Source organism: Mya arenaria, chromosome 2, assembly GCF_026914265.1.
Source record: "Mya arenaria isolate MELC-2E11 chromosome 2, ASM2691426v1".
Lineage (NCBI taxonomy): Eukaryota > Metazoa > Mollusca > Bivalvia > Myida > Myidae > Mya > Mya arenaria.
The window spans coordinates 49,905,156-49,932,966 of NC_069123.1; the positions used below are offsets into that span (position 1 = coordinate 49,905,156).

General features: G+C 37.8%; 1 pseudogene; it reads right to left on the bottom strand.

Annotated features, from left to right (window-relative positions):
- Positions 1-5,865: 5,865 nt before the first annotated feature.
- Positions 5,866-27,511, bottom strand: LOC128215538 (paladin-like; annotated as a pseudogene).
- Between the last annotated feature and the right edge of the window lie 300 nt (positions 27,512-27,811).

A 27,811-nucleotide genomic window follows, 5' to 3' on the forward strand; every position in this document is an offset into this window, starting at 1 on the left:
TTGTCATTTAAGACCGCATTAAATGTACTATTAAAGTATGATAACCCTCAGGCCGGATGAACTGAGCAGCCTGTGTCCGTCTCTGTGCCAGGACATCACGAAGGAGCTCGGCTCCCGGAACCTCGCCAACGTCAGGAAGGAGCACCTGAGGGAGCTGGCGGCGTACGCACTCAACTGTCTCGTAAGTACATAAGGACCTTTCGCAATGTTATTACACAATTGCTATTGAACATGTATCCTACATTTATTGTCCCGTGCATTGATAACCAAATGTTGTACTTTAGGTTACACACCACCATTGTTATTCCCTATATAATTCAATGTAAAATTATAATTTTTAGACAACATTTAAAGACATTTCGAGCGAATGCAGGCTATGATAACCACATATATTCTTAAAGTACAAGCTTTAAATTACCTTTTAAGCCAATAAAAAAGGGGGGTCAAGTTATTCCTAAGAAAAATCACTCCACTTGAAAAACAAACTCTGAAAATTGCACCGTCCGCCATGACAGTTCTTCCAAAATGACCTTTCAACTATAGGGCAGCGGTTTATGCTTTAATCTCTACTCTAAATGATAAATCAAGCAAGAATAGATACCTAAGGTATAAAAGTTTCAGGAATAATGATAGTTTTGATTTACAGTGAATTGAGCATGTGAAAACATGTGTATCAATCATAAGAACTTTTTTTTATTGAGAATTTTCCACACAACGGAAGTACATATGACGTAATGGTGACGTCATTCCTTTAAAATAACAAAATGAATTCACTTACATAATTCTCAGGGTAAAACTGTTGGTGAACTGACGTCACAAGACACGACGACCATGGGAGAGCTGATATGTGGTTTACCCACCGAGCGCGTGCGTGACGTCACTAGTGATGCCATGGAGGACACCATCTACAACGTTGGAAGACATTGCGATGTGCTTGACGCAACGGAACGTCAAGTCTGGATGGATCAAGCCATGCGGAAGCTAGACTTGTATGCTATTTTGTTGATTATTATTCGTATACTGGACAACAATAGTGTGAATACATAAAGGGTTCTGTAATCCCACGTGCCTTAAAGAAACATGGCGTTTTTTATCAAAAGAAATAGATCTTTCGATTTCAAAAGGCATTTGATAAGGTTGACAATTTCTTACTTAATATATTTATATGTTTTTCTTTTTCTTCTGCCATTTTTGTCCGGGGCTAAGCAAGGAGCGCACTTTAAGTAGTTAATTAAAACTTGCGTGAATGATGGCAAGATTTATTTATAAGTCTATTGCATTTTTGTTGTTCTTCCCATGTACATTGTTGTGGTAAAAATTGACAGCACCTAGCCGTTTGTTCTCGAAATAGTTTTCAGTAAGGTTATGGTAGTTCGCGTAGACTTTTGTTTCCGCAAGTAGTATGCATCATAACCAACATAATGTTCAATGAACGATAAACATAGCAACTTTTGTATTCATTCCAAAAGCGTTAACCTTTTATATTACTTCAAGCGCAAAACATACTCGATAGCGCCACCACTTCTCGACAGCGCCACCACTAGGGCAACAGCGCCACCACTTTTATAAATATGTGCATTTTTCCTTTTTAAGAAGTGCTTATTAGTGTTGTTGTGTTCCGGCATAGGTACTTTATATAACAGTTATGTTTGCATGCTTGAGAATGTTATTACGGGGTGTGTACGCACCGAAATGTATCTGCTGTGCAATCAGATTTCAAAATATGCACAAGTCCGATTCGGGAGAAAATCTCCTGGCACCACAGTTTTCACAATATTGAAACGAAATAGTAACCAGCCTACAGTAGAAGTGTTCTTACACGGTACCACATTCTCCGATTTTCGAAATATGTTCGTTAAATGAATTTATCAAATAAAATATAAATCATACTCACGTTTGTTCATGTAAACATAGAGCACAACTCCACTATGGAAGTGTCGACAGCTCTTTTTCTTTGCACCACCGTAAAGTGGTGGAGCTGGCGTTTAGAGGCCGTGATCTAGGTAGCTCACCACAGACGCGAACGCGTTTCTTCCCGCCAATAAATGTTGTTCGGAGCCTAACACATGGATTAGTTTAATGAGACTTAGTATACCACAATGTTTTTGTTCAAAGCACGTTTTTTTGGACGATAACTACAAAAATATTCAAGTGTTTTAATTCAAAGCCTGGACTATTTATAGATACTAAATGTAAAATTGTGCATAACGCAAGAATCCATGGTTGCATAGTTTTATCAAATGTAATTTATTTTCCTCAAACAAATTTTAGTTTGGAGCATTATTGAAAAAAAGATGATATAAAGCAATGAAACATGAAAGTGTTTGTAGATGGCAAGTTATATTGAAGAAGAGTTATACATGAAAACGTTATGTACATTACCTCCCTGGTTCATTTCTTCCGAAACAATAACATTTTAAGATGAGAAATTGTCTTTCTTTGATTTTTTTCTTCCGAAAAATCCCATTCTTGCACGGCTATCTCCCCTAGTTTTCGTTTCAGTAATAATACACAGCATTTATTTACATAAGCTCTCTGAAATTTGCGACGCTTTAAAAATCAACTTCTGTAATTTCCAACATGTTCGTCCCTAGGACGTCTGCAAATATCGCCAGTGTAAGCGAGGTGACTCTGGTCCAGTTCGGCCCGCTCGTGAGTGAGTTCTCGGACGCCATGATTAACAACATTCCAGATGTACGTACGACTAAAGAAAATATCATAGAGTCATGTCAGTTCATTAAATACCAGTCATTTGCCTCATGGTAAATTATGTAACTTTATGTGTTATAATTTTACAATAATTAGTTTTCCTTCTTAATAACAGTTGATTTAATAATATCGAACCAGGAAACGCTTTCGAGTGTAGGCGCAGACCTCGTGGAAGTATTCTCGGAGCGGAGAGAGCGGCTACAGCAGCGGGACACGGCGGGCTTCGGTGGGGATGTAACCAGTAGCGAGAGGCAGGCACGGGAAAACAGGGAGCGCCGATTCTACGAAAACCTCGTCCAGTCCTTTATTAATACGGAGTCCACAGGACGAAAAAAGAGATCGAGTGAGAACTAAGCATGTTTCTTTTTTTTACATATTGTGTTAAAAATAGTACGCTTTTTATACAGTCTTGCTTAAATGACTGGGTTTGTTTAATGCAACATTTAAAACGTTTCCACAGCGGGTACGTTGACTTGTGACGACATGCAGCTGCTAGGTTCCGGTGTGACGGCCATGACGGCGGCCCAGATCTCAGCCATGGCGGACGACGACTTCCTTGACTGTGCCAGCTTTTTGGGCTCCCAGACAGGCTGGGACGCCGACCAGCTAGAAGCCCTGCTCGCTGTGGCGCTACGCTCTAGTGTAAGTTTCGACTTTCTCATACTGTAATTTGTGAAATTAAATAGCAACGTACATGTATTTGTCAACAATTTGTTCTTTTCTTACCCGTTGCTATTTAGTATTGACCGATTATTTGTGTGACCTTTTTTGCTTTTAGACGTACGGTTCCAGTAGCGGCTGGACGGCTGACCACGTATATAGTGTGGGAATCATCGCCCAGTCCCTGTCCACGAGCGAAATCACCGCCCTGTCCGACCTTGACATTGACGCCATGTACTCCATCGGCAGGCACGATGGTTGGGACGTCACCCAGGTTAGGACAACATACTTGAACACCATATTTGATATGTTTGGAATTGGCATTTGATTATTCCATTGATGGAAAAAAATGTCACAAATGGTGCTTTACCTGCCAGAAATGTATCTATTCATCCTCTTTAATATCTTGTTGCAGTTGTCGTCTGGCTTTTCACGCTGGCTGAACTTGAACAAAGGTGGTGACGCAAGCGCTGTGACGTCAACAGAGCTGGTTTCTCTCGGGCACTTTGCCTGTGGAGCAACGAATGCTCATATATCTGCCATGTCCAGTACTGTTTATAGGTAGGTCATTACCTGTCATTCTGTGTGTTTTTTTCTTTAAGTCTTTGATGTACTGTTCATTTCCTTGTCACCCTGTTTGTGATATAAAACAAATAAAAAAACATTCCCATTCAATACAGCTACGCCTCGTCATACATCGGTAAGCTAACGAGCTGTGACGAGATTCAAATGACGGCCTTCACTAACCACGCCATTACAGCTTTCGGCGCCCTCTCTACATGGGACGACTCTGTAATTTCCACCGTTGGCAACATGATAGGCGGCCTCTCCGACAGTGATCTGTCGACGCTCACCGAGTCCCAAATTGCGACTATCTCACCGGAAGCTGTTTCACTTATCCCCGCATCTTCGTTTGTGGGTTTCACCCCGGACCAGCTGTCGGGATTCAGCGTCGCACAGGCACAGTCTACGACAAGCGCCCAGCATGCGGGACTCTCACAGGCCCAGCTTGACGCACTGATATCCGCGGGGGCTACAGTGGAAAGTTCCGGGGGTGGGAAGGCTGAATTATCCACAACCCTTGCACTGACTTTTATCATTGCTATACACATCTGCTGAAGCAACAACTGCTTTGGAAATTAGAGAAGACAGAGAGAGAGAGAGAGAGAAAGTCTCCCTAATTACTCGGGTTGTTTCTCATTTTTAATGTTCCCTTTACTGAGGTTTTGTTATAAAGCAGATATTTCATACCCGTGTTATTGAATGTTGATGTTGAAACTCGTTGCTTCATTAAAGAACAGGAGTATTGCATATTAATAACTGGCAGCAGGTGTTAGCATCTTTGATAATAGACACACACAATGGCTTAATGGTTAATTCACTGTGCTCAATAGTTGCTCTTCTTATATTAGACGTTACAAACTGTCATTCTTTACGTTTGAAATTCATTTATCTGTATAATATATGGATGTTGTTTAAGATATGCAATTACCCGCCCTAGTGAAAATATTGTAAACCTGTGACCTGATATTAGTAATAATTATACTTAGACGTGTTTCATAATATTCAGAGAAGCCAAAATGGGAGTTTCGTTTAATTTTGACAAAGGCAACGTAATGGTACCAACATTCGTCTATTGTTCTCAGCTAATAAAGGCATCCTGTACCAATCTGTAACGATGGAATTTGCTGAAAAAAATAATTGTGTTGTGACGTTGAGTGCCTGTCCCTAGTGTCATTTTAGTAAATGACTAAGATTTCAGAAGTTGATATGGCTCACGGGCAATTCATCATAATAATATAAACGTATACCAAGTTCCATGTTAATATTTCACGAAGATTCATGCCAAGGTAGCCTACAATACAGAAATTGCGAACATATGTAATAAGTTTCATTTCGATATGGTCAACATCATAATTTTATCTTGAACAACAACGATATTGACAACGACGACGCCACAAAAGTATGTGGCAGTACGACATTTTTCTTTCGGAATACAAACCCAGACGGCATAGAACGGATATACGGCGATAGCAATTGACATCAGCTTGAGGTTACAGTATCAATAATGATAAACGCGCTTGCGCTGTGATTGAAATAGCAAATCTCACGAGCATGACCATATACATGACCATATACGTGAACTCGCTGCACTGCGTACACCAATACATCTATTTTCTATCCATTGCATCGAAAAAAGTGCTGAAAAAAAGACCTATAACTTTCACAAAGAATACACAAAGTATTCCGAATCAGTCGTGACGATATGCCACTCCGATGTGTCCTTTAATTTGTCACAATGACAAATGAGAAGTCAATATTAGTTCTGGAAATAGCAGGACACGACTTGATGGTAAACATGTACATATGCGATTAAATGTTTCAGAGTAAACAAATGACTCTTCGCGCGTGGAGCCCTTCTGCTCATTTGACGTTAAAAACATTACGTTAGACGTTCGGACATACACTCGTATATCTGGGAAAACACCGGGTCGATTAGCGGAACTCTCCCTGTCATATCACGTTGGTCACCGGGTACCGCCAGCGGACCGACATTTTACGGCAGGCTGTCAAGGTCACATCGAAGTCGTAAAATCCAAGGTTGTCCAACACGTCATGCACCCCTGCTCTGGCTCCCACCTGCAAAAGCGAATGCAATTGACCTATAAAAGAAACTAAAGTGCATCTTAAGAACATGTACTAAAACGATGTATGTATATGAAAGATACAAATGAAAGATGAATGCTAGTAACTTACGTAGAGGGCTATATTGCATGATACATTTTTCCTAATATTTGATGTATATTGGGTAGAAGCTGTGGATACTAGAGTGCTATCAAAGAATTTCAAATATTTGACCAAATAACAAAGTCTTTGACAGCGCCTGGACTAGTAACAACCCTGAACAATATGTTTTAAAAACACACATTTCGACCTAGTTTCATCGAATTTTGATCCAAAACTTGCGATATACGTATACTGTATTTTCCTCATTTGCCATACATTATGGTATGTGAAACTAAATGCTATAGGCTTTTACATTAGTTAAACAAGAATCTTAATTTTCTATTATTTTACCTAGTTTTCTTTTGGACTGCACATGATCAAGTTATGAAGGTAAGCTAGATTTTATGGAGGCAATCATTCGGACCAAGATTCATTGATTTCGAACCAACATCGTGGCGGGTATAGTGTCAATTAACAAGGCATCTATTCTAGTTGGCCTTGTGGTGTTGTTTGGATTCCACATGTCCTATTATCAAACACAATCTATATTGAATAGAGACATTCATTCAGACCAATTAACTAAATATATGGCCTCTAGGGTTTTAACAAAGTCGATTAAAAATGCAAAAGCTACATAATCCTAACGTTTTCGTTATTTAATGACACAGTTACATTTTTAGATAACAATTTATGAAAGTCATGTATTTCCTTTTCTCTGTGAGATGTCAAATCATTTTTCGACAAATTGATCACATAAAACAACCCCATTTTGTGATTTAAATATGTATTCGGCACTTTGCAATTACATGCGGCCTGCTTTTAGTGATGTCAAAATTCCGAAACCGGAAAAGTGCATCTTCAGCATTTTGAAGTGCCATCTCAATGTTTTTTCTATGATACGACCTTATAACCTAGGTTTTTACCACACATAACCTAGTATCGAACTTGACCTAAACTATATGAAGAAAGACATTTTGATCAAGTTATATTGATTTTGGGACAAAATTATGACCATTATAGTATTGACAAGATTTTTTTCTTTGATTTGAAATAGTGACCTATTGTTTTACCCCACAAGACTAATTAATACTAACCTATATTTTATAAAGACGAACATCACGATCAAGTTTCGTTGATTTTTAACTAAACACGGGGCTTCTAAAGTGTTAACAAAGTGTTGATGTTTCTTAATTTATCTTGTGACCTAGTTTTTGAGCACAGACAACCAAAGTTTAAACTTGACCTAGATTATATTGTTGAGACAAACATTCCTAACAAGTTTCATAGAGTTTGGGCGACATGGTTGGCATCTAGAATGTTAGTTAGATGTTTCCCTTTTTGACCTAGGTTACCAACATTTTGACCTCACAGGACTCTGAATCGAATAATGTCTATACAATATAGAGATAAACATTCAAACTTAAGGCATAACATGTAATGGAAGCAAGCCGATTGTGAATTACATACGACGGACAGACGACGGGCATCCAAAGATCCTCAAAGTTCATCCTCAGCACTTCACGCTCAGTCGAGTTAAACATTATTGTTGACGGATCGTTTTAGATAATAGCATTCGTATGCGAGAGATCATTGGAGTAACGTGTAAGTCGTACCTCTTTCATCCATGTGGAGAACGGCCTCTTCCATCCCCCTTGGCGATCGTGATACTTGTACGCGTTAAACAGTATCAGATGGACGTACCGCTCCAAGTATAGGATCGACTGGCACATCAGGGTCTCACGTAACTCTGCATCCCTGCCATCCTTCCGCGACTGCAGGGTAACATAACGTTAATAACATGAAATATTTCAACAGAATCACGTGGACAAACAGCTCAATGTACTGCATTTAGGAAGACGGACTTATTTTGACATGTATACACCGAGCAGATCGTGGTGCAGGTCGCCGGCCACCGACAACTCACACCTCTCGACACGAATATCAACACGTCCCGATAACAATACCAGGCGAAATACGGAAGGTCGGAATAAAGTATATATATATGTCATCACAAATGTATATATTGCAATGGAAACACACAGGCCGGGAAAAACGCCACAATATATTGATGAAATTATATGGCAAAATATCACTTCTGACAAAACAAGATCTTTAAAGTAACATTTATTACCATATCCATTATTAAATGTCTTTTACAACTCGTATTTTCCTGAATTTTCACGCAAACGTATTATTTTTAAGCAATACTGCGATAACTATTTCAAATCAACTGGGGTAGGTCGAACGTGGCTCTATCAACATGCACGAAATCAGAAAATGACAACAATATAATTAAACACATCTCCACAGCCTTGCATGTCGAGAAAGAAGAGGAGGTCGTTCCCCGTTCCTCGTGTAAATAAAGTCATTATAAAAACGGCAGTGTCACGACACATATTGTTTGGTCTGGCAAGCTGTTTTTGAGAAGACATCACAGACAGAAATTGGTATTTGGAAATTTGCATGTTAAGTTCTACATTCGACACGAATGAACATGAAGCTGTATGGAAATGATCCGATATATTTTACATACAATGGGTCACTAAATTTATCTGAAGTACATATTATTTATTAATTTGATCCAAGTAGCATAGTTCTGGTTAATTTTAGTATTGGTTAAGTGAGAAAATTTAATGATGTATGACCCAGATACTTTTAGTTTACACATGGCGGCGCCTGTACCTTATTATAGGTGACGAATATGATCTCTCTCATGTGAAACATGGTCGGCGTCATTGTGTTGAAGATCTCATCGAGGATGAAGTCCACTTCTCGCTTCACCTGGTGACCGTTAGGCAGCATCCGCACAAGCTTCTGCACGATCTGGGAACAAAAGGCACATCACAGATATCATACCTAGATTACATGTAATTCTTTGGTGACAACGCATTTGTGATTGCGCAAATCAGGCTTAACCTGCTTTGCCTCAAGCCTTACCCCATCAGCTTATATTATATCTGTAGGAAGCTTTGCCATACTCGTTACTACTTATAATTAAGTTCTGTTCTATATTAAACTGTTATCAATAATATATTTGGATTTTATAACGTATCTATATATAGCCATTTCCCATAAGCAATATATACTTCTTTGATACTAATACAGTATAAAGTCATATTCTTTTTTAAGATAGCAAGCCATGATTTTTTTTTCTCATCACAGAAAGACATCAAAGTCTCCTTTCGTCACCATGGTAATTGGAACCTACTATACATTCTCCTTTTGTGTATTGAGCATTTGGTAAGCTTATTCTTTCTTGTTTTTCCTTGAGGGACCCTTTTGGAAAACCCTGTAAGAGAAAATGTATGGCAAGAGGTCAAACATGGTGACGTAAATGGATATAACATACTTCGCTTGTACAACTTAATATCATATAAAGCAATCAGTAGGGAAATTGCAATTAGTATGGGTCATGCTATTTTTGCACCGCTTTTCGTCGTTATGAATAATGCCTTGGATAATTGTCTTATTAAAATACTCCTTATCGTGATGCACAGACAACTAATTATCTACAAATGTCTTATTACCTAGATAATATCTCATTAATCATGAACTTATTTTATGGCGTAATTTGACCCCCCCCCCCCACCCCAATGTAAAATGTCATTTCACTTCAATGTGAAGTATAACTGTATGCATAGAAATAATAAAAGACGGATTGAAACCTTTTTACCGACTAATAGTAATAATTATAGCAAAAACAGCAATAAAAACATTAAATTGGCGCGGTACTAACCTTCATGTGACATATGATTAGGCCGGCGACGGCCATTGCGAACGTTGAGCGGCTGTTTCCGGTGCGGTAGAAGAAGACGAACGCCGTATCCGTGTGGTTTTGCAGCTTCTCCAGGCGGCAGTGGCTACACACCAGGGAGTCGATGATCTGCAAAAAGGTTGATATTGCTCTTGCAGTCACATCTATTATACATGGTTCAATATAATATGTTCGATAACTTGTGCATCCCAGATTTAATGTTACAGATCTTCGATTTAAATGTTACACATCCCCAATGTAAACAGTATACATCCCCTGTATTTGAGGCATACCCAATTTAAGTGGTACACTGTGTGATTCCCGGTAACTGAGGCATACCCAATTATAGTGGTACCCATTCCCGGTAACTGAGGCATACCCAATTATAGTGGTACCCATTCCCGGTATTTGAGGCATACCCAATTATAGTGGTACCCATTCCCGGTAACTGAGGCATACCCAATTATAGTGGTACCCATTCCCGGTAACTGAGGCATACCCAATTATAGTGGTACACATTCCCGGTAACTGCGGCATATGTAAGTGATACATATTCCCTGTAAGTGATACATATTCCCTGTATGTCTAGCGTCCGGATTAGCCACAATAATGTAATAGGGAACACATCCACGTTTAACTAAGAAGTATCACTGCGCGTGGTAATACATATAATTTTTTTATGCACCATCTACATTTTATTTTTATTTTAATAAATGGCGATTTTTAACCTTAATACCAACAACAACAACAACAACAACAACAGCCAGTTGTACAAAATAGGAACGTGGGTAGATACTAACCGTTTCTGTGGGTGACTCCTCGCACATTAGAGGCACGCGCTGGTAGGTCATGTCGAGCGTCTGGAGTCGCTGATTTTCCGCCATATCCAGGATCGTGTAGGCGCTGTACACCTCGCGCTGTACGGGCGGGTCTGACAACTCGTTGTACAACTGATCATAAAAAAAACACATTTTACACCGTTATGTACGGTCAAGTACCTTTAGTTAGATTGAAGTACTATCTTAAAATGGGCCTATTGCTCAGAACTTCATTTAAGTTAACAACGTTACCGCCATGTCACCGATCTGTATTGCTCTTGGAATTTCACAGATACTCTTAAAATGTTCAGTATTCCGAACATAAGTTTAGACTAGTGCTTTATCAATACTTATATTTAAATTTATGAGCACACCGTCAACAACTATTTCGCATTTTAAAGTTAACAACGATTCGAATGTCCAATTTACAAATCAACGAGTTAACGGGCTGTTGTTTGTAAACAGCTAAGAACGATTTAAGGTTTAAATGTCATTTAAGGTTTCCAACTTGTTTGACTTACCTGAAATGTTTTATGCTTTCGAATCGTTCTTTTTAAATCTTCTTCTTTATCCTAAAATGGATCGGAAATAAAAACTTAGTTTCGAACGTTACCTATGACTTGTTTTATATATTCGCCTCATAACGCTGTATCAGGCAGATAAGGTGAAAACACTTCTTGATATGATAAAATTCATATAAACAAGAAGATATCCAAGACAGTGTTCTACCCTTGCGGTTGCCTAATAAACCCTCTGCATAAAAATAAAAATAAAAAAGAACATGCTCTTTCTCTGAACAGCCTTTTATCATGTTCATTTTTACAATTAGTTTATCAATATTCATTAATTACATGACATTTCAAATACACAATCCTACCTATAACTATCTGGAACTATACATGAATTCTCAAAGATGAAACTTGCATTATGTATCCAAATATTTATAGTCCACAGTACAAAGTTTGTCTTATTGTAAAATTACAAAAAACCCTTATCGCTCAAACTCAAATAAGCTTGAAAAAAACACGAGGTGGAAGACATTTTACGATGCCTTTTTATGATAATTAAATTGGATCCGATGTAAAAATTGCAAAAGAAATATGATTTCTAAATTGAGATAAAGAGTTCATTTAAAAAATAAAACTTCAATAATTTTAAACATGGTATACTGGCACCGGCATTTCAAATCAATCATTTTTCAAAAACAAATCTTATAATTTTAAACTAAAAATTATAATACCGAAAATGTGAAAAAAAATATTGATTTCTTTTAACTTTTTATAAGTAGTGGAAAATAAATAACTTACCTCTAAATCTGTTTTGCTATACCCGGGAAATATAATGGGTTCGTCCACTTTTCCAGAATCTCTTACACTGTATGTGGCGTCATCAAGTTCTACCATGACGTCATTTCGAAGGTTTACAGCAACCACGTGAGTGTGACGTACTTTCAGGTTAAGCAAATGGTTGACAACTTTGGACAAACCCTGACAAACCACAAGAGATAGACATACAGGTATGTTATCTATATCTAAAACAATACAGAATCCGGTGTACATACTTCATAATAAATAAACGAATGCTGGTCATGATTACGTCCACGCGTCTAGGTGGTACCAGCGTCTAGGTGATTCTCCCAATGTACAGACAGCACGGTTGGTTAGTACAAATGTTTGGCAAACTTTTCACAAGGTATTAAGATCTAAATAGTAAATATCACTTCAAGCTTAAATTTAAACAGAAGGATATTTATCCAGCACAACGATGTTGTTGGACTCACATCGCTGGTAGGTTGCGCCATGCCGTACACGGGGATGACCGTAATGTTGATCTTGCGAAAGTTGGCGACGGACATCAAGCTGGGATCCCAGCAGGTCAAGCCCCACATAGTTGTCCGACACCTGCAATACGGGCATGGTTTTGAGCAATGCACACATTGTAATATCAAATGTAGACAATGTACAAACATTACTAATCTTAAAGCAGGAATACATTTTTTCCCCTCTCTCTAAAGATACATTTAACTGTTTAATATGTTTGAATATACACATTCATGCAACTTACGTTCACAATTACCAGACAGTGTTTGGCATGTTTGAGCAGGGATATGGATGTGTTGTAGACGGGCAGACACATAATACAGCGGATGTGGTTCAGCTCCGGGTGCCGATTCATCCACTTTGTGAAGCCAACCTTGAACTGGTTCTCGTACTAGAAACATAAACAAAATATCCATATGTATTATGATCAATGATAAAACGAAAACTATAGGGACAAGCACAGTAGTCGAATATTCAAAATCTACCCCTGTTTAGAGGCCCAAGTCAAGGGCCAAACCGACAATAAAATAGAGACACAGACGTATACTACATACCACAAAAGCAAACACCACAACCAGAACTAAGTCAGTAAACCATTTACTATATACAATCAATCAAGAACATTAGACTATGTATGTATGGTGGCACAGACGTATAAATACCACATACACAAATAAAAACACCACAACCATACCAAAGTCAATGCAATTTCCATATGTCCAGCATATAGCAAACTGACACAAGTGTTTTCTAAACCACTTACGACATACACTCATTCAAGAATACATTAGTATGGTGGACAAGTTCTCATACATCATTTATTTGTCTAAATGACAACCGAATTCATACGTCATAATTTCCATTTTGTACGTATCAAAAGCCTATTAACTCTCTATAATCTGCCATACACATTTTCATTAAAAACTCAGCAATTTCGGTCGGATTTAGTTTCAGGGAAAATCGGCGCTTCGGGAAAAGAAAGATGTAAGCATATTATCTCGACTGATGCTCCTGGTAATGGTTTTCTGACTCACGATTGAATGTGTAAGTGCCTGGTATAAATATGGCTGAATAATAAGTCAATGGCATTATCGTAGACGCGGATGGTAATAGTGTGGCTTTGGTACATTGATGGAGTACACGAGCTGCATACCGAAAGTATGACAAAACACTATCAAGCAAGACTGTCATCTAAGAAGCTCATAACTAGTGGTTTTGTAAAACCAGAAAGTGAATGTGTTTGAATAAACGCATAAGTATCAAGAAAATCTTTTTCGGGACGGCTCCGTCATGTTTCAAGGTCGTCCTGCTATTTGGTTCGATACGTACATGTTTTCATGTTGGAGCAACACACTAAAGACCTGTTCTATGGTCATAGACAGATGAATAAGCTAGTGTAAGCTCACCTCATCTGACACGTACGAGTAGAAGCGATTGAGAAAGAAGTAGCGAGCCAGTTAGTCCTTACACCGCCCATACTGACTCGCAATGTCAGCTGGCATCTGGAAAAAAGACACACTTTTTAATGTATTCTTGTCATACAAAAAGCATCATCGAAAAAGCAAATTGTGTAGTATATCAATTTATTTTAATATTTATCAATTAAAGCTGTCAAAGCTGAATACGTCGGGACCACCGGAACAACGTCGAAACAACGAATATTCGACATTACCGAAATACAAAACATGCTGCAACAAACCCAAAGCATTCCGTTCTGGCTGAAATAAACATCCGTTATTGAACCGGTCTTGTGCTATTGTTATGTCGTGAAAACTATATAAATTGTATTGAAACATTATTCAATTTAATTACAGCACGCTATCTATCTTCAGAGACAAGCAGTGAATAAACCAAACATTTATACATCATATATACTTTAAAAACATACAATTGCTTTGGTTTGATGTTGGATGATACTGCTTGTGAAATTAGATGGTATTCTGAATGTTCATTGCTTACTGTGGCGTGGTCGGCTTGCATATCGCGGAGTGTTTTCTTTGCATTGTAGAATTCTGTGCGCAGGTTGTGGGTCGTGCAGCAGTTGTCTATCGCCATGTCAACCTGGTTTTCAGAAATAAATAAACACAGGGAGTGACTACAAATATTGCAGACTAATAAAAATATTTAAGAAATAAGTTCTGTTAATTTACTGGAGAACAGAATCATTAACTGTATCACAACACAAAGGGAAAACATTCAAAGGAGTTTCGGTAGAATTAAATTGGACATTCGAATTGCGCATTTGTTATGATAATTCAATGTTGTATATGTAGTAACGAGTTTCTATTTATCCATGGTTCATCCAATAGGTAGACAACACCTATGTATAAGCCCTTCCTGCAAGGTGGAGGCGCTTACTGCAAGGTGAAGGCTCCTACTGCAAGGTGAAGGCTCTTACTGCAAGGTGTAGACTCTTACTGCACGGTGAAGGCTCTTACTGTAAGGTGTAGGCCCTTACTGCAAGGTTGAGGCTATTCCTGCAAGGTGTAGGCGCTTCATGCAAGGTGAAGGCTGTTACTGCAAGGTGAAGGCTCTTCCTGCAAGGTGTAGGCCCTTACTGCAATGTGGAGGCCCTTACTGCAAGGTGTAGGCTGTTACTGCAAGGTGAAGGCGCTTACTGCGAGGTGAATGCTCTTACTGCAAGGCGAAGGCTCTTACTGCAAGGCGAAGGCCCTTACTGCAAGGTGTAGGCTGTTACTGCAAGGTGAAGGCGCTTACTGCGAGGTGAATGCTCTTACTGCAAAGTGTAGGCTATTCCTGCAATGTGTAGGCCCTTACTGCAAGGTATAGGCGCTTACTGCAAAGTAAACGCCCTTACGGCCAGGTGGAGGCTCTTACTGCAAGATTTAGGCCCTTACTGCAAGGTAAAGGCTCTTACTGTAAGGTTGAGGCTATTCCTGTAAGGTGTAGGCCCTTACTGCGAGGTGAAGGCTCTTACTACAAGGTGTAGGCCCTTACTGCAAGGTGTAGGCGCTTACTGCAAAGTAAACGCCCTTACGGCCAGGTGGAGGCTCTTACTGCAAGATTTAGGCCCTTACTGCAAGGTAAAGGCTCTTACTGTAAGGTTGAGGCTATTCCTGTAAGGTGTAGGCCCTTACTGCAAGGTGTAGGCGCTTACTGCAATGTGTAGGCGCTTACTGCGAGGTGAAGGCGCTTACTGCAATGTGTAGGCCCTTACTGCAAGGTATAGGCGCTTACTGCAAAGTAAACGCCCTTACGGCCAGGTGGAGGCTCTTACTGCAAGATTTAGGCCCTTACTGCGAGGTAAAGGCTCTTACTGTAAGGTTGAGGCTATTCCTGTAAGGTGTAGGCCCTTACTGCAAGGTGAAGGGTCTTACTGTATGGTGAAGGCCCTTACTGCATGGTGAAGGCCCTTACTGCAAGGTGTAGGCGCTTCATGCAAGGTGAAGGCTGTTACTGCAAGCTGAAGGCTCTTCCTGCAAGGTGAAGGCGCTTCCTGCAACGTGAAAGCCCTTACTGCAAGGTGAAGGCTCTTACTACAAGTTGAAGGCCCTTATTGCAATATGAAGGCGCTTCCTGCAAGGTGAGGGCTTTTACTGGTAGATGAAGGCTCTTACGTAATGCAAGGTGAAGGCGCTTCCTGCAAGGTAAAGGCTCGCCCTGCAACTTGAAGGCTCGCCCTGCAAGGTGGAGGCGCTTCGTGCAAGGCGAAGGCTGCAACCGCAAGGTGTAGGCTGTTACTGCAAAGTGAAGGATCTTACTGCAAGGTGAAGGAGTGCAAAGAAAGCTGTAGGCGTTTATGCAAGGTTAAGGCTGTTACTGCAAGGTGATGGCTCTTTCTGCAAGATGTAGGCTCTTTGTGCAACGTGAAGGCCCCGTGCAAGAACAGATAAAAAATGCCTTATTTGCCATATACTCCGTGTTACTATCGCTCCCATCGCATTATCAATACTTCTAGTCCCTGCCGATCTCACTCCTATGTGCCGATAGGGTGATTTTCAACGATGAGGGAGAAGCGGTAATGACCCGGTAATGATTCGATGACAGAGAAAATCAAAGTAAACAAAAAAATAAACATGCCATCATTTGTCAAAACCATTGTAACTTGTACGGCCATATGTGCTAGTTTAATTATCTGAATAATGATTATAAGTAGTGAAGCCATCAATTAAGTATGCTCTTACGTAACGGGTGTCCCCCACCCCCGTATTTAAGCGAATGCCTGATATGATCACAAACATAACTTGTGGACATGAGTGCAAAATATATAGTTTTGTTCACATAATTTGATTTCATATTCTTACCAGCATAGCATGCACGTAGATCACGGTGCTTCGTATCTCAACTTGATTCACTTCATGGTTAACATTGTTACTAAGTTATGGTTTTGGATTGGATAAGATATGGGTTTTAATTGCATCGACAGTTGACAAACAATGTCACACAAATATTTTGAATGTACTATGATTAAACGTATTATAATAATTTCATCTTACATATTTATCATTGGGTTAACTTATTAATATGTTCTTTATTGCATGGTTTCACAAAAATGGACGTTGTAGATCTTTTTGAATATGTGGTGGTAGTTTCTACGTTTTCCAACGTTCAGAATATCGATAGTTTCCGTTTGCTATAATAACGTCCACATCCAGAAACAGAAAACTTGTTCAGGAGAACCAGTACACAAATGATCAGCTCTGGAAATCATTACAGCGGCGACGCGCCTGTTCCACGTAATGCATTTTCATTAATAAACCGAATAGCTAAATGACATGAAAGAGTGATGACATTGTACCACTAAAATGCAATATATATATCTATATTTAATTAATCAGTAGGCCTTGAAATATGCGACGAGTGATTAATTTGTTACTAGAATTGCAAATGAGCACTCAGTTAGAGTGTTAGGTAGCGATTGCAAGATTGCGCTCGCGGGGATCTACAATATCTACTGGAGGCGCTTTACGAACGCAATATTCTTACTCTGTAAAGTACCAGAGCAACCACGTTCTGCCAGCTGATGGTGCGCTCTCCAATTACAATGTCCGAGTTTATGTTATCTTTGTTTATCTTTATTGATTAATTTCCTTAAACAATGCAGACTACTCCAGAAACCGTGACAACAAGATTTTCGGTGTTCATTTGTGTCATTGTATCATTTGGATTTCCATACCAGAAAATAAGAAAGTATAAGGAGCATTTAATGCAATTGGTTTCTATCCATCGCTTATATGTATATGATACTTTATATTGGAAAGATGCAACATGCATTCGCTTTTTTTCTAAAATAGACTTTCAACTTGTTCGCAATTTGGCGCAGCAGCAACGAATAATCAGGCTCAGTACTTGATTTTTTTTAACGGTATCACGTATATATATATATATATATATATATATATATATATATATACTCTTCCTGTTATATTTTTTAACGTAGTTTCAACATCAACAACAGCATTCAATGTGAGCTCGGACTGTGAGATGAATTGCGGTTTAGAGTTGGAGTTTCGCACACGAGGTGCATTTTCACAGACCCCAGTCTTCTGCAAATTAAAGACAAACACCAACCCATCACGTGCTCTCCATTCATAATTGGCCGGTTTTATGTTATCTTTGTTTACAGAAAATGAAATAAACTTTTTTATGTTTAGTTCTGTGCTAATTTTTTCTAGCTTTCATTGTGACTGATTTCCTTAAACAAAGCCGGTAACTCAGAAACACAAAAATCGTGACGACAGTGTATTCGGTATTTAAAAACAACAACAAATCTGTTTGAATGATCGCATCAACAAACACAACAGGAACACGTACATAAACGTCTGGCGTATTAGAGCGGAGCACGTATATAAACGTCTGTAAATTGTATAATACTGGTTAAGTCTTTGGTAAGGTAAACGTTGGCCAAAATATTTGTTGATTGGTCAATATGTATCAAAAATCAATATTAACCAAAGAAATCATTTAAATGTGCAAACTAGCCAAAAGATACCATGTGGACAACTTATCCAATTTTTATACAATTGGCTGGTGTATTAATGGGGAAAACCTATATTTTAAACTTATACATCAGTTTGAAAAACACAATGGGGGGGGTACAATTATATCTAAACTTTTTTCTTAGTAGTTTCAGAGTGATGTTCAAAAGTAAATCAAAGGACATAACCCGGCAACAATGAGTCAAGGAGTTATAGTTCTTGTGAAGTCCATACTTCAATAATGTCAAGCTTTCAAGTTTCATTAAATTCCTTCCAGAATTTTCTAAGATATGCTTTAGCAAATTATGTTTGAATGACAAGTGAAGATCATGATCTAACATGTTCAAGGTTTCAACTAATTCCTTTGAATTGTTTTCGAATTATTCTCGAGACAAATATTGTTTTTAAAATTTAGCAAGGATATGTAACTTTGCAACAACTTTGCAGTCTGGAATAATTCCTTCCAGAACTCTCGGATTTAGTTGAAAGAGATGAATAACAAATAAATGCAAATTTTAATAAGAAGAAAAACAAGAAGTTCACATTAACAGTATGTCTCAATTCAATAATCGGAGACACAATTTACCTTACCTAATTGAGATGACTATAAGATAAACCTAAGCAACAGAAAGAATTGTGGCAGGTAAAACATACAAGATGTGTATAATTAATTTTGTTTGCGTTGCCGTGTATTTATTTTTACATACAAGATGGGGATACAAGCTGACAAATCCGGTTTTTGACAACATATTTCCAGAATATCACAACACTTACTTCCATTAAGATTCACATTAAGATACAGAAAACTTGTTCAGAGAAGCAATGACCATCAATATCAATTCAGAGCATTTATTATTAGTACAGGCGCGTCATATGAACGTTATATATTTTCATTATAAACTGGATCGCTGAATATTTTGACAGAGACGAAATTGTATGGCTACAATTGCATTAAATAGTAATAAATATTGAAGTATGTGATTGAATTTAGAGGACGAGAAATGAATTTGTAAATAACAAGAACAACAAATGAGCACTCAATGTGCAGCGAATTGCGCTCTGGCAACGTGATAGGACTGCAGATAGAGTGTGATTGATAACGCTCGCAGGGAGCTAAGGATTCAACCGATTGGGGCCCTCTCAAATTACCAAGGCAACGCTCATAAGCTCTCCAATCACATTGTCAACTAGTTTTATTTGAAGAATATTCAAAGGACTCGTTACTCGATGTTTCTCAAAAACGATTCCAGAGATAAAGTCCTATGTGGCAAGAGTAGTAACTATAAACGTGCCCAACATGCCATCATTTGTTAATACCATTTACTACTTTTACGGCATAATTGCCCGTCCAATATTGCTATCTGATGATATAATTAGATCAAAAGTAGTGGTGCCATTATTGAAGTAGGACATAATGTAATGGTTAGATCTCTCCGCTCTAAGATAAATGTCTGATATGAAAACATGATATGAATGGGAATATATTGACAAGGGCTTTAAATAGCATCGAAGGTTGACAAACGTCTTTCAAAGAAAATACATTAAAAACATTTTGATAGGACTCATTTAAATATGTACTGGAACCATTTAGCTTTAGAGCCAGGTTATATATATTTAAAGTGTCATTGTTGTTAGTTTTCATTCAAATGTGAACTTGTCACATTCTGTATTACATGTTTTTCATATAAATGAGCATTGTCGATCTTTGGTGATATCGGGAAGTTCCTGTGTTTGTCATTATATTGTCAGAATATCGAATCTAGAAACGGAAAACTTGTTCAGGGAAACCATTAGCATTTATATCAGCTCAGAATATTAATTGGAACAGTTCGACGCGTCAGTTCTGCGTTATGTATTTTCATTAATAAAAGGAAAAAAAAATGAATAATTTGACAAAAAGACGGACTTGTACAGTTACAAATACATAACATAGTAATTAACATTGTATGATTAAATTTGAAATACGAGAGTTGTGAAGTATGTAACAAGAAGAGCAAATGAGCACTTAATGTGTTACGTGGGGGAACTTGAGATATATTATGATTGATGTCCCCAGCGTGAAGTCTGAGTTTCTAGTACCACTCGAGGCTGCCACCGCCGTGTATTTACTCATCTACCAACCTCCTCCAGAAATTTACCAGAGCAAACACGTTCTGTCAGTTGACGATGTACCCTCCAATCGCAATCTACCGGTTTTATGGGTTTTTTTGTTCAGCTTTATTAAAACTGATTTCCTCAAACAAAGCAAATTAATCGAGAATTCGTGACGTCAATGAATTCGGTTTCATCGCTGTCATTAAAGCTTTTAGGTTTCCAGGAAGAAACGCTTTTAGTGAAACAGATTGCATCAAAAATGCAGTACGGGAATGCATTTGGCTCCACTTTCTTTTACAGTTTCCTTCGTTTAATGACCGAGTTTTTAGTTTCCATGGTCCTTTAGCTTAAGTGCTTTGAATTCTTGCTTGCCTCTGTCAGTTGTTGTGGCTTGTTTAAGGTGAACTTCCGGGGCGGCGGGGGGATGGTGTTTTAATAAAGATCTTTGTCGAATTTGTTTGTAAACTGAAATTATCTTCGTGTCATATTTTTGTTATTTGGCTACATATTTAAGTGAGTTGAACTTTGGCCAATATTAAATATAAAAGCCAAGTTAAGGAAATACAAAAACATAGGGCGTTTTAGTTCTCAGCAATGGAACGAGGTGTGCAAAGTGAATTTAAAGATGTAATTTGAAATAATATATTTAAAACAATTATTTCACCATTGAATGTGTACTGAAAACTATGCCGTTAAAGGTGTTCGCTTTTAGATGGGTTTTCTATATTATTTCTGGAAAACCTACCGTCTTTGCTTGACGTCACATTCTTTGTGAGTGAGCAGAAGATAACCCATTACTGCACCGACGTTGGACCGCACACTTCCGGTCTGGTATGTGAACAACATGACCGGCTGGCTCCCGTCTGCTGACATCAGTGGGGAATCCTGCAAAAAATACAGACTTACTGTATGAAGTACTATTAAGATCCTGTTTTTTTTACATAAAGTACATGTGTTTGCGATAAAATCTGTGACGCGACAATTGTACACGATAGCTAGTAGCTACATGACAAAAGAGCTTTGGCTTTTCTTGGAAGGTATTGCTGATTTTCAACAATTTATATTGTATCTATATATATGAAGTGGTCCACCTCAAGGTCTGAAGGTGCGGAGTGCAGCGGAAAACACAGGCGGTGGTATCTGTGAATACACGTTATATATACGGTTAATGTAAGTTAACGTTATACAAGTCTGCTACTCGCAACAGACAACGCTATAGGTATGTGTCATACCAGTATATGACATCAATTTTTAATTTTATTTTGATACTCTAAGAGATATAACCTCGGGATGCTGGCAAATTTCGTTGAAGACGCATATTTGAACTTGAACATGACGCTAGTTTAGAGAGTCATTATTCCCAACTACCTTAGTTTTGGGTTGGAGAACGCGAGCCTGGAGTACACTTCTTCCGCAACGAGCAAGTTGTCCTCGAATTGAACAGGATACACGTGCGGCTCTCCGACCATACCCTCAATGTCGTTGTAGAAGGAAAATGAATTATCATCGTTCCTTATCGCCATGTCGATGATCTGCAGGGACAACGATCATTAATTATATCTTTTTTTTATTGAATTTTAAACTTCACACCAACAACAAATTAATGAATTTGTTATACCTTTTCTGACAAAACAAGTCTGTGCATCTGGTTATTGTTAGCTCTATTATGTGAAAAATTCATCAAGAATATGTCCTAGAATTAACCTGTCATGTTTTCATAAAAGGCTCGTTTATGACAGAAGAAATCAATCTCACATTTTTTAATTCTCTTGTGTCTTTACTTCTCAGAATACCGACTATTAGCATCCACCAGAGGACAATGATTAAACCACTGCACCGTGAACACCGTTGATGTCTGCCTTTATCACATACACAGAAAAGAGTGTTATTGACTGAGGGCCAAATATGAACTGTTTCATTTTGGCATGATCTTGTTTACCATTGAACTGCGTAATAGTTTTGTTTACTTCTTCTTTGATAAATCCAAAACTGAGAACGTTTCTTCACATACCGTATTTTGTTGCATTGGCTATGACATGGCAAAGTGGGGTCTCTAGGAAGAAAGGGTTCTATGCTGTTGAGGTCCATGTTAATTAAAAACAACGATTTCAATATTTTGAAAGAGGCAATGACCACCAGTAAACAACTATAATAATGCAATTGATATATGAATGTGTCTGTTTCGAATAGTATTTGCATTATGTCACGTATAGGACGATGTCAGTAGAAATCAATAAGAATGGCGACGTATATGGTCTTAATTCTGTTGTACCGTTTTGCTGGAATTACAACTTCGCAAAACGGTGTATTTTTTCAAATTAGAATATTGAAGTGAATTCAAGTGGTCCTCTTGATAATTACATTTTTCATGGAATCGAAATATATTCAGATCAAGCCCAACACGAACCCTTTTCCGAATGCTTGCTTCGTACAGGTCTGCCTCCTTGACGAGTTTTCCCGTGACAACACAGTCTCGCAGGTTCTTGCGGGACTTGATCGTGTACGGGATAAAGTCGTCTGCTTTGTTTACAAACAGCACGGGCTCTTCTCGCATGCTGAACATTAAAATTTCCTGCAACAACCCAACAATGAATAATTATTTAATTAAATGGTATTTAATGGCCTTCCACAGTGCAAACGTCGTTTGAAGGACCAAAACTAAACATGTTTAAAAGATCAGTTTTTATTAAGTTTTGAGGTTAAATATTTAGCAAGCATAATTCGTAAATCCGTTGCAACATGTGAAGCTGTAGTTATTAGGAGCTGAGCCATTTTAACGAAAGAAGATTTTATCAGATTATTTCCAATAAAAAGCATGACAAGTAACATCTTTCCGGAAAGGTCTTAATGCAAAATAAATATGTTTTTTTGTCAAAATTGCCAGAGCTTCCCAATCAACAAATGTTTGAAGCTATGTGGTAATTGCAGCTATTTTAAAAAGGATATTTGCATTTTTATCAACAGAAAATGAATTTCATCCTCTATATTTCCTTATTTTATTGAATAACTTTCTTATTTGAAAATATGCCATCAAGAACTCTCAAGACTTTGTTGATGAGGATGTCTGGGGCATTTTGACACAACAACAAAGTTGTAATGTTGACAGATTTTTCCGAAAAAAATGCTTCACATATATAGAAATGGAAACGCAAATGTTATATAAAAGAAACACACTGCGGAGATAGCATCCCTAGTCATAATTGAACCGTAGACTGTCAACTTAATTAAATTGTCTGAAAATACTTTCTTTAGAGTTCCATTGTAATCAAAAGAAAGCAAAACGTATAATGTAATAAATGTCTCGTGATCTAAGACTTTAGTTCATATATACGAGAAGATCGTAAAAATATGATCAAGGATAAAGTTTAAACGAAACAAGTTTGCCATTCTCAGCTATCATTTCAAGTTATATCTTTCAATATGTCTTTTGTCTTTCAACTTCCAACCATTATGATTATCACAACAAATTAAATGTCCTTTTTATGAACGTCATTTATGGCTGTTAACATCAAGCCATAAATCGAGGATATATTAATGTTTCTGTGGTAACGCTTTATTGAATGGTTAGGCAACTGGATATTTAAGACTGAGATCAATTCGCAGGTCCGTGACATTCGCAGTTCTCGGTCGCGGTACCTTGGTAAGCTTTTGCTCATTAGACTTTATTGATTCTCGAGAATATACATGCATTTATCCTATCTCCCACAGAGATGTTCGCGATCTCGGTGTCTCTTGATCCCTAGTGAGACACAGTTATTTTCTCCGTTGGTCTAAAACTGCTAAATATGATTAGTATACTGGTTCAAGCTGCACCTCTTTTGTATACATGTTTAATTGTTAAACTTTTAATATCTCGCCATACTCGAATGTTGATGTTCGAGGGCTGTTTAAGAATGTCTCATTAATAACTTCGATATTGTATGAACTATTTACATATATTGAAAGGGAAAACAACGAGATGTCCTTTATCACCTACAAAGAACCGAACGCTAAAAGAGCACTGGTTATTGGATAAGGCGTATACCTACATAATTATGTTATAAATCATACATGGATGATCATTTCTCTTCCAAATGTTGTTCCCTAAAACCATGCATGGGGTCAAATGTAATTTATTTTAGCGGTAAATTAAGTTTTTTAAAAATCATTTCCCGCCATTTTGTTCCGCATCTAACATTTCCCTCACTTTAATTTCCGCAAAAATAAATTATGTTCCCCCCCCCCCCTGACCATGGTGATATACCAGTAAAATGACAGAAGGACAGTTATACCTGATGAAAACTTTCTAAGAATAAGTGATTGACGTGTTTATTTATGCTACGAAACTAATGCCGTCGAAATAACCCTTTGAATTCCAGTGTTGCGTCTATTTTCTAACAATATCTTATTTCTGCATATAGTTATAATATCTTAAATAAGAAGCATTAATATGCAAGTAGTATTCCAAACGAATTAATTTCATATGAAAAACAAAACAAAACCAGTTACAACATTAAGGGATACCAGTCAGTGGGCCAGGTTATATACTTGCTTTACGACTTTTGTTACAGTGTTTTATCAGTGTGGAGCGGATATGGATTTTTTTCTAAAACCTGAAAGAATTGATGAATTTATTTATTTTTTTATTAAATATTGATGTTTCAGTTGAACCATAGTCTTTTTTATTCGAAAAAACACCCACAAAAAACGAAAGAAACTAACATTACTTTAAAGATCCAAAACTTGTTTTTAAAGTCATCAAACAAATATTATCGCTTGCTACAGCTTTTTTGTAAATTGGTAGATATGAAGTTAAACCCATTCCACAGGAATGAGAAGAAATTTGCGTACTTCATCAAATGCTAGATTGAGATTTCTGGTATCCATGGCAACTCACCTTACTTAGGTAAATTGATCACAACGTTTGCGGAAAAGGTAAAGTTTAAATATGATATCACAATAATTATTAAACACAATTTAGCGTCTATTTTGAAGTCTCTACCATAGGTAGTATCTTAAACACATCTCGTGGTTTCCAGGGTAAGGCAATTCAGAACGTTTTTATAGATGTGATAATACTTATGTTTCATGAACATATTATACAAAGACCTACCGGGTATGACTCGTTTTCTAGCGCTTTAATGATGGAGGCTAATTCCCGGGCTGCCGGCTGGCCGCTCCAGTAGACGGGCGCCCAGCTCTTGGTCTGCATGAGCGACAGCTGCCGCGATGACTCCCCTTCCGGTAGGCAGTGGTCCCGCACCAACACATACTCCCCCTGCGTACATGTGCATAACATAGATCAATGAGTTGCGTTGTTCACATCGTATTTTTATGTTCGTGCCGTTATGCGGAAAATTACGCGTTTCAAGGGAACTGCTTTTTATTTTCGCAGAATCGTGATTGCATTATCAACTTCACAAATATAATTCCCTCCAGCACAAAGGACCTATTCTATAAAGGTTAAATGTGCCATAAGAAAAAAACAATTTCAACTTTTTTGAAGGACATGGTGGGGGCTGTTTAAAGTAAGACTTTATCCCCAAATGGCTAACTATCACTTCATCTCAGGCTTAAAAGTTTGTACTAGAGATATGAGACTTCTTAGATTTGTTCAACCCTGTATGATCAAAGAATGAGGCGAAAGTGTATTTACTTTCTGTTGTTGTTGTTTTTTTGCTTTAAAATAAACAAATAAATAAGGGTTTGAAGATTCTGAGATTAATCTATGATTGACAGTGGGAAAACGGATGATACTCTAAGGGCTTTTCGATTTTTTTGTTCAATAAATGTCGTTGAATTGATAGAATTAACAAGTTTGTTCTAACCTAAAGTCGTTGTTTGAGGGTATCATCAGCAATATATCGTTTATGGACTAGAACATGGTTTGGACCTGATCTGTTATAAGTTTGCTGAAATATTGATAGAACATACCTTTAAATAATACGTTTTTATTGAAAATTTGGTCTTCTTTCAAGTTTGACCAAGGTTAACAATACCGGTTTAACTATGACTTATTTTTAAATAAGACGACTTAGCAGTAACACACTCAATACCTTTCAAAGAACATTTTCGAACTGTTTTAATTTATACTGATTTAAAGAAGTTCCAAGCGTTACTAAAACAGTTAAACCTCGTACCATAAAGCAGAAGAAGATGGAAGACGTGTAGTGAACCTATGCGGTAAAGTTTCGCGCGCTAAACTATTCCCCCCCCCCCTGGGCCCCGATTAAATAAAGATCGGAAGGATTAAGATCGTAAATTTTCAGGCGTTAACCTGTTTCTGGAGTGAATTACATTTCAACAAAAAACATATCGTCGTTAGAAAATTTATGCAAAGACTCTGTCCGTAACTCAAAGGATGTCCCCGAGAACTCTTAGCAGATTAAGGTCTATGAATAAGATATTTTGTCGAATCAGGGCCCTGACCTGTATGAGGAGATGTTTGGGTTGTTTGTCACCAACGCTACCATACACGAGCGGCTCGTTGAAGTCTGGCACGTGCTGGTACTCCTCCATGCACTTCTTGATGATCACCGGACCCACGTGGTCGTCCGAGCGCGTCGCATTTGTACCTTCGTAAATGAGGTCCACCTCGTCATCTGCAAAGGGCAGGGAGAACGTTAATTTACTTAAAGTAAGATTTATTAAATACCAGAATTGCACGCTAGGATCAGTTACGATTTCCAGTTATACTTAATAGTTTTTATTATTTTAATATGAACTCCTTATGCATATAGTGCAGACGTTTTCGAGACATGCTTCCTGAAATTAAATGTGTTTTTTTTATAAAAATGGCGCCAGAAATAATCTTAAAGCATTTTTTCCAGACGAAAAACAAACCCAGAATAAATAAACTCGACTGCAGGAAAAGGTCAAGAAAAGCTGTAAACTATACAAAATGACACTAATTGACAAGAGCAGTATTAGTTCGAATTGCAACACACCTGAATGGTAACCTAAGCCTTTACATAACGACACTCCAGCTAGCAGGATTGAGAGCGAACACATGTTCTATCAAAACAAGCAAATCAAGATGACCCTTTTCAACAACTCCCTGATGGTATCCTTGAGGTTACCACACCTCATATAGAGAAAGGTACATGTCTGGAGTTGAACTCCACGTGTACATAATTGGGATCATATAATGTCCAGAGGCCGTATTCGATTAACATCTTAAATTTAACTTAATCAGTGTGTGCATATCACTTAAACAACTACGTCATAGCTGCATAGGAAGGCATCATTTTGATTCGAAAAATGACTTAAAACAAAGACAACATTTCTTTTTATTCACCATTTTTACTAAAA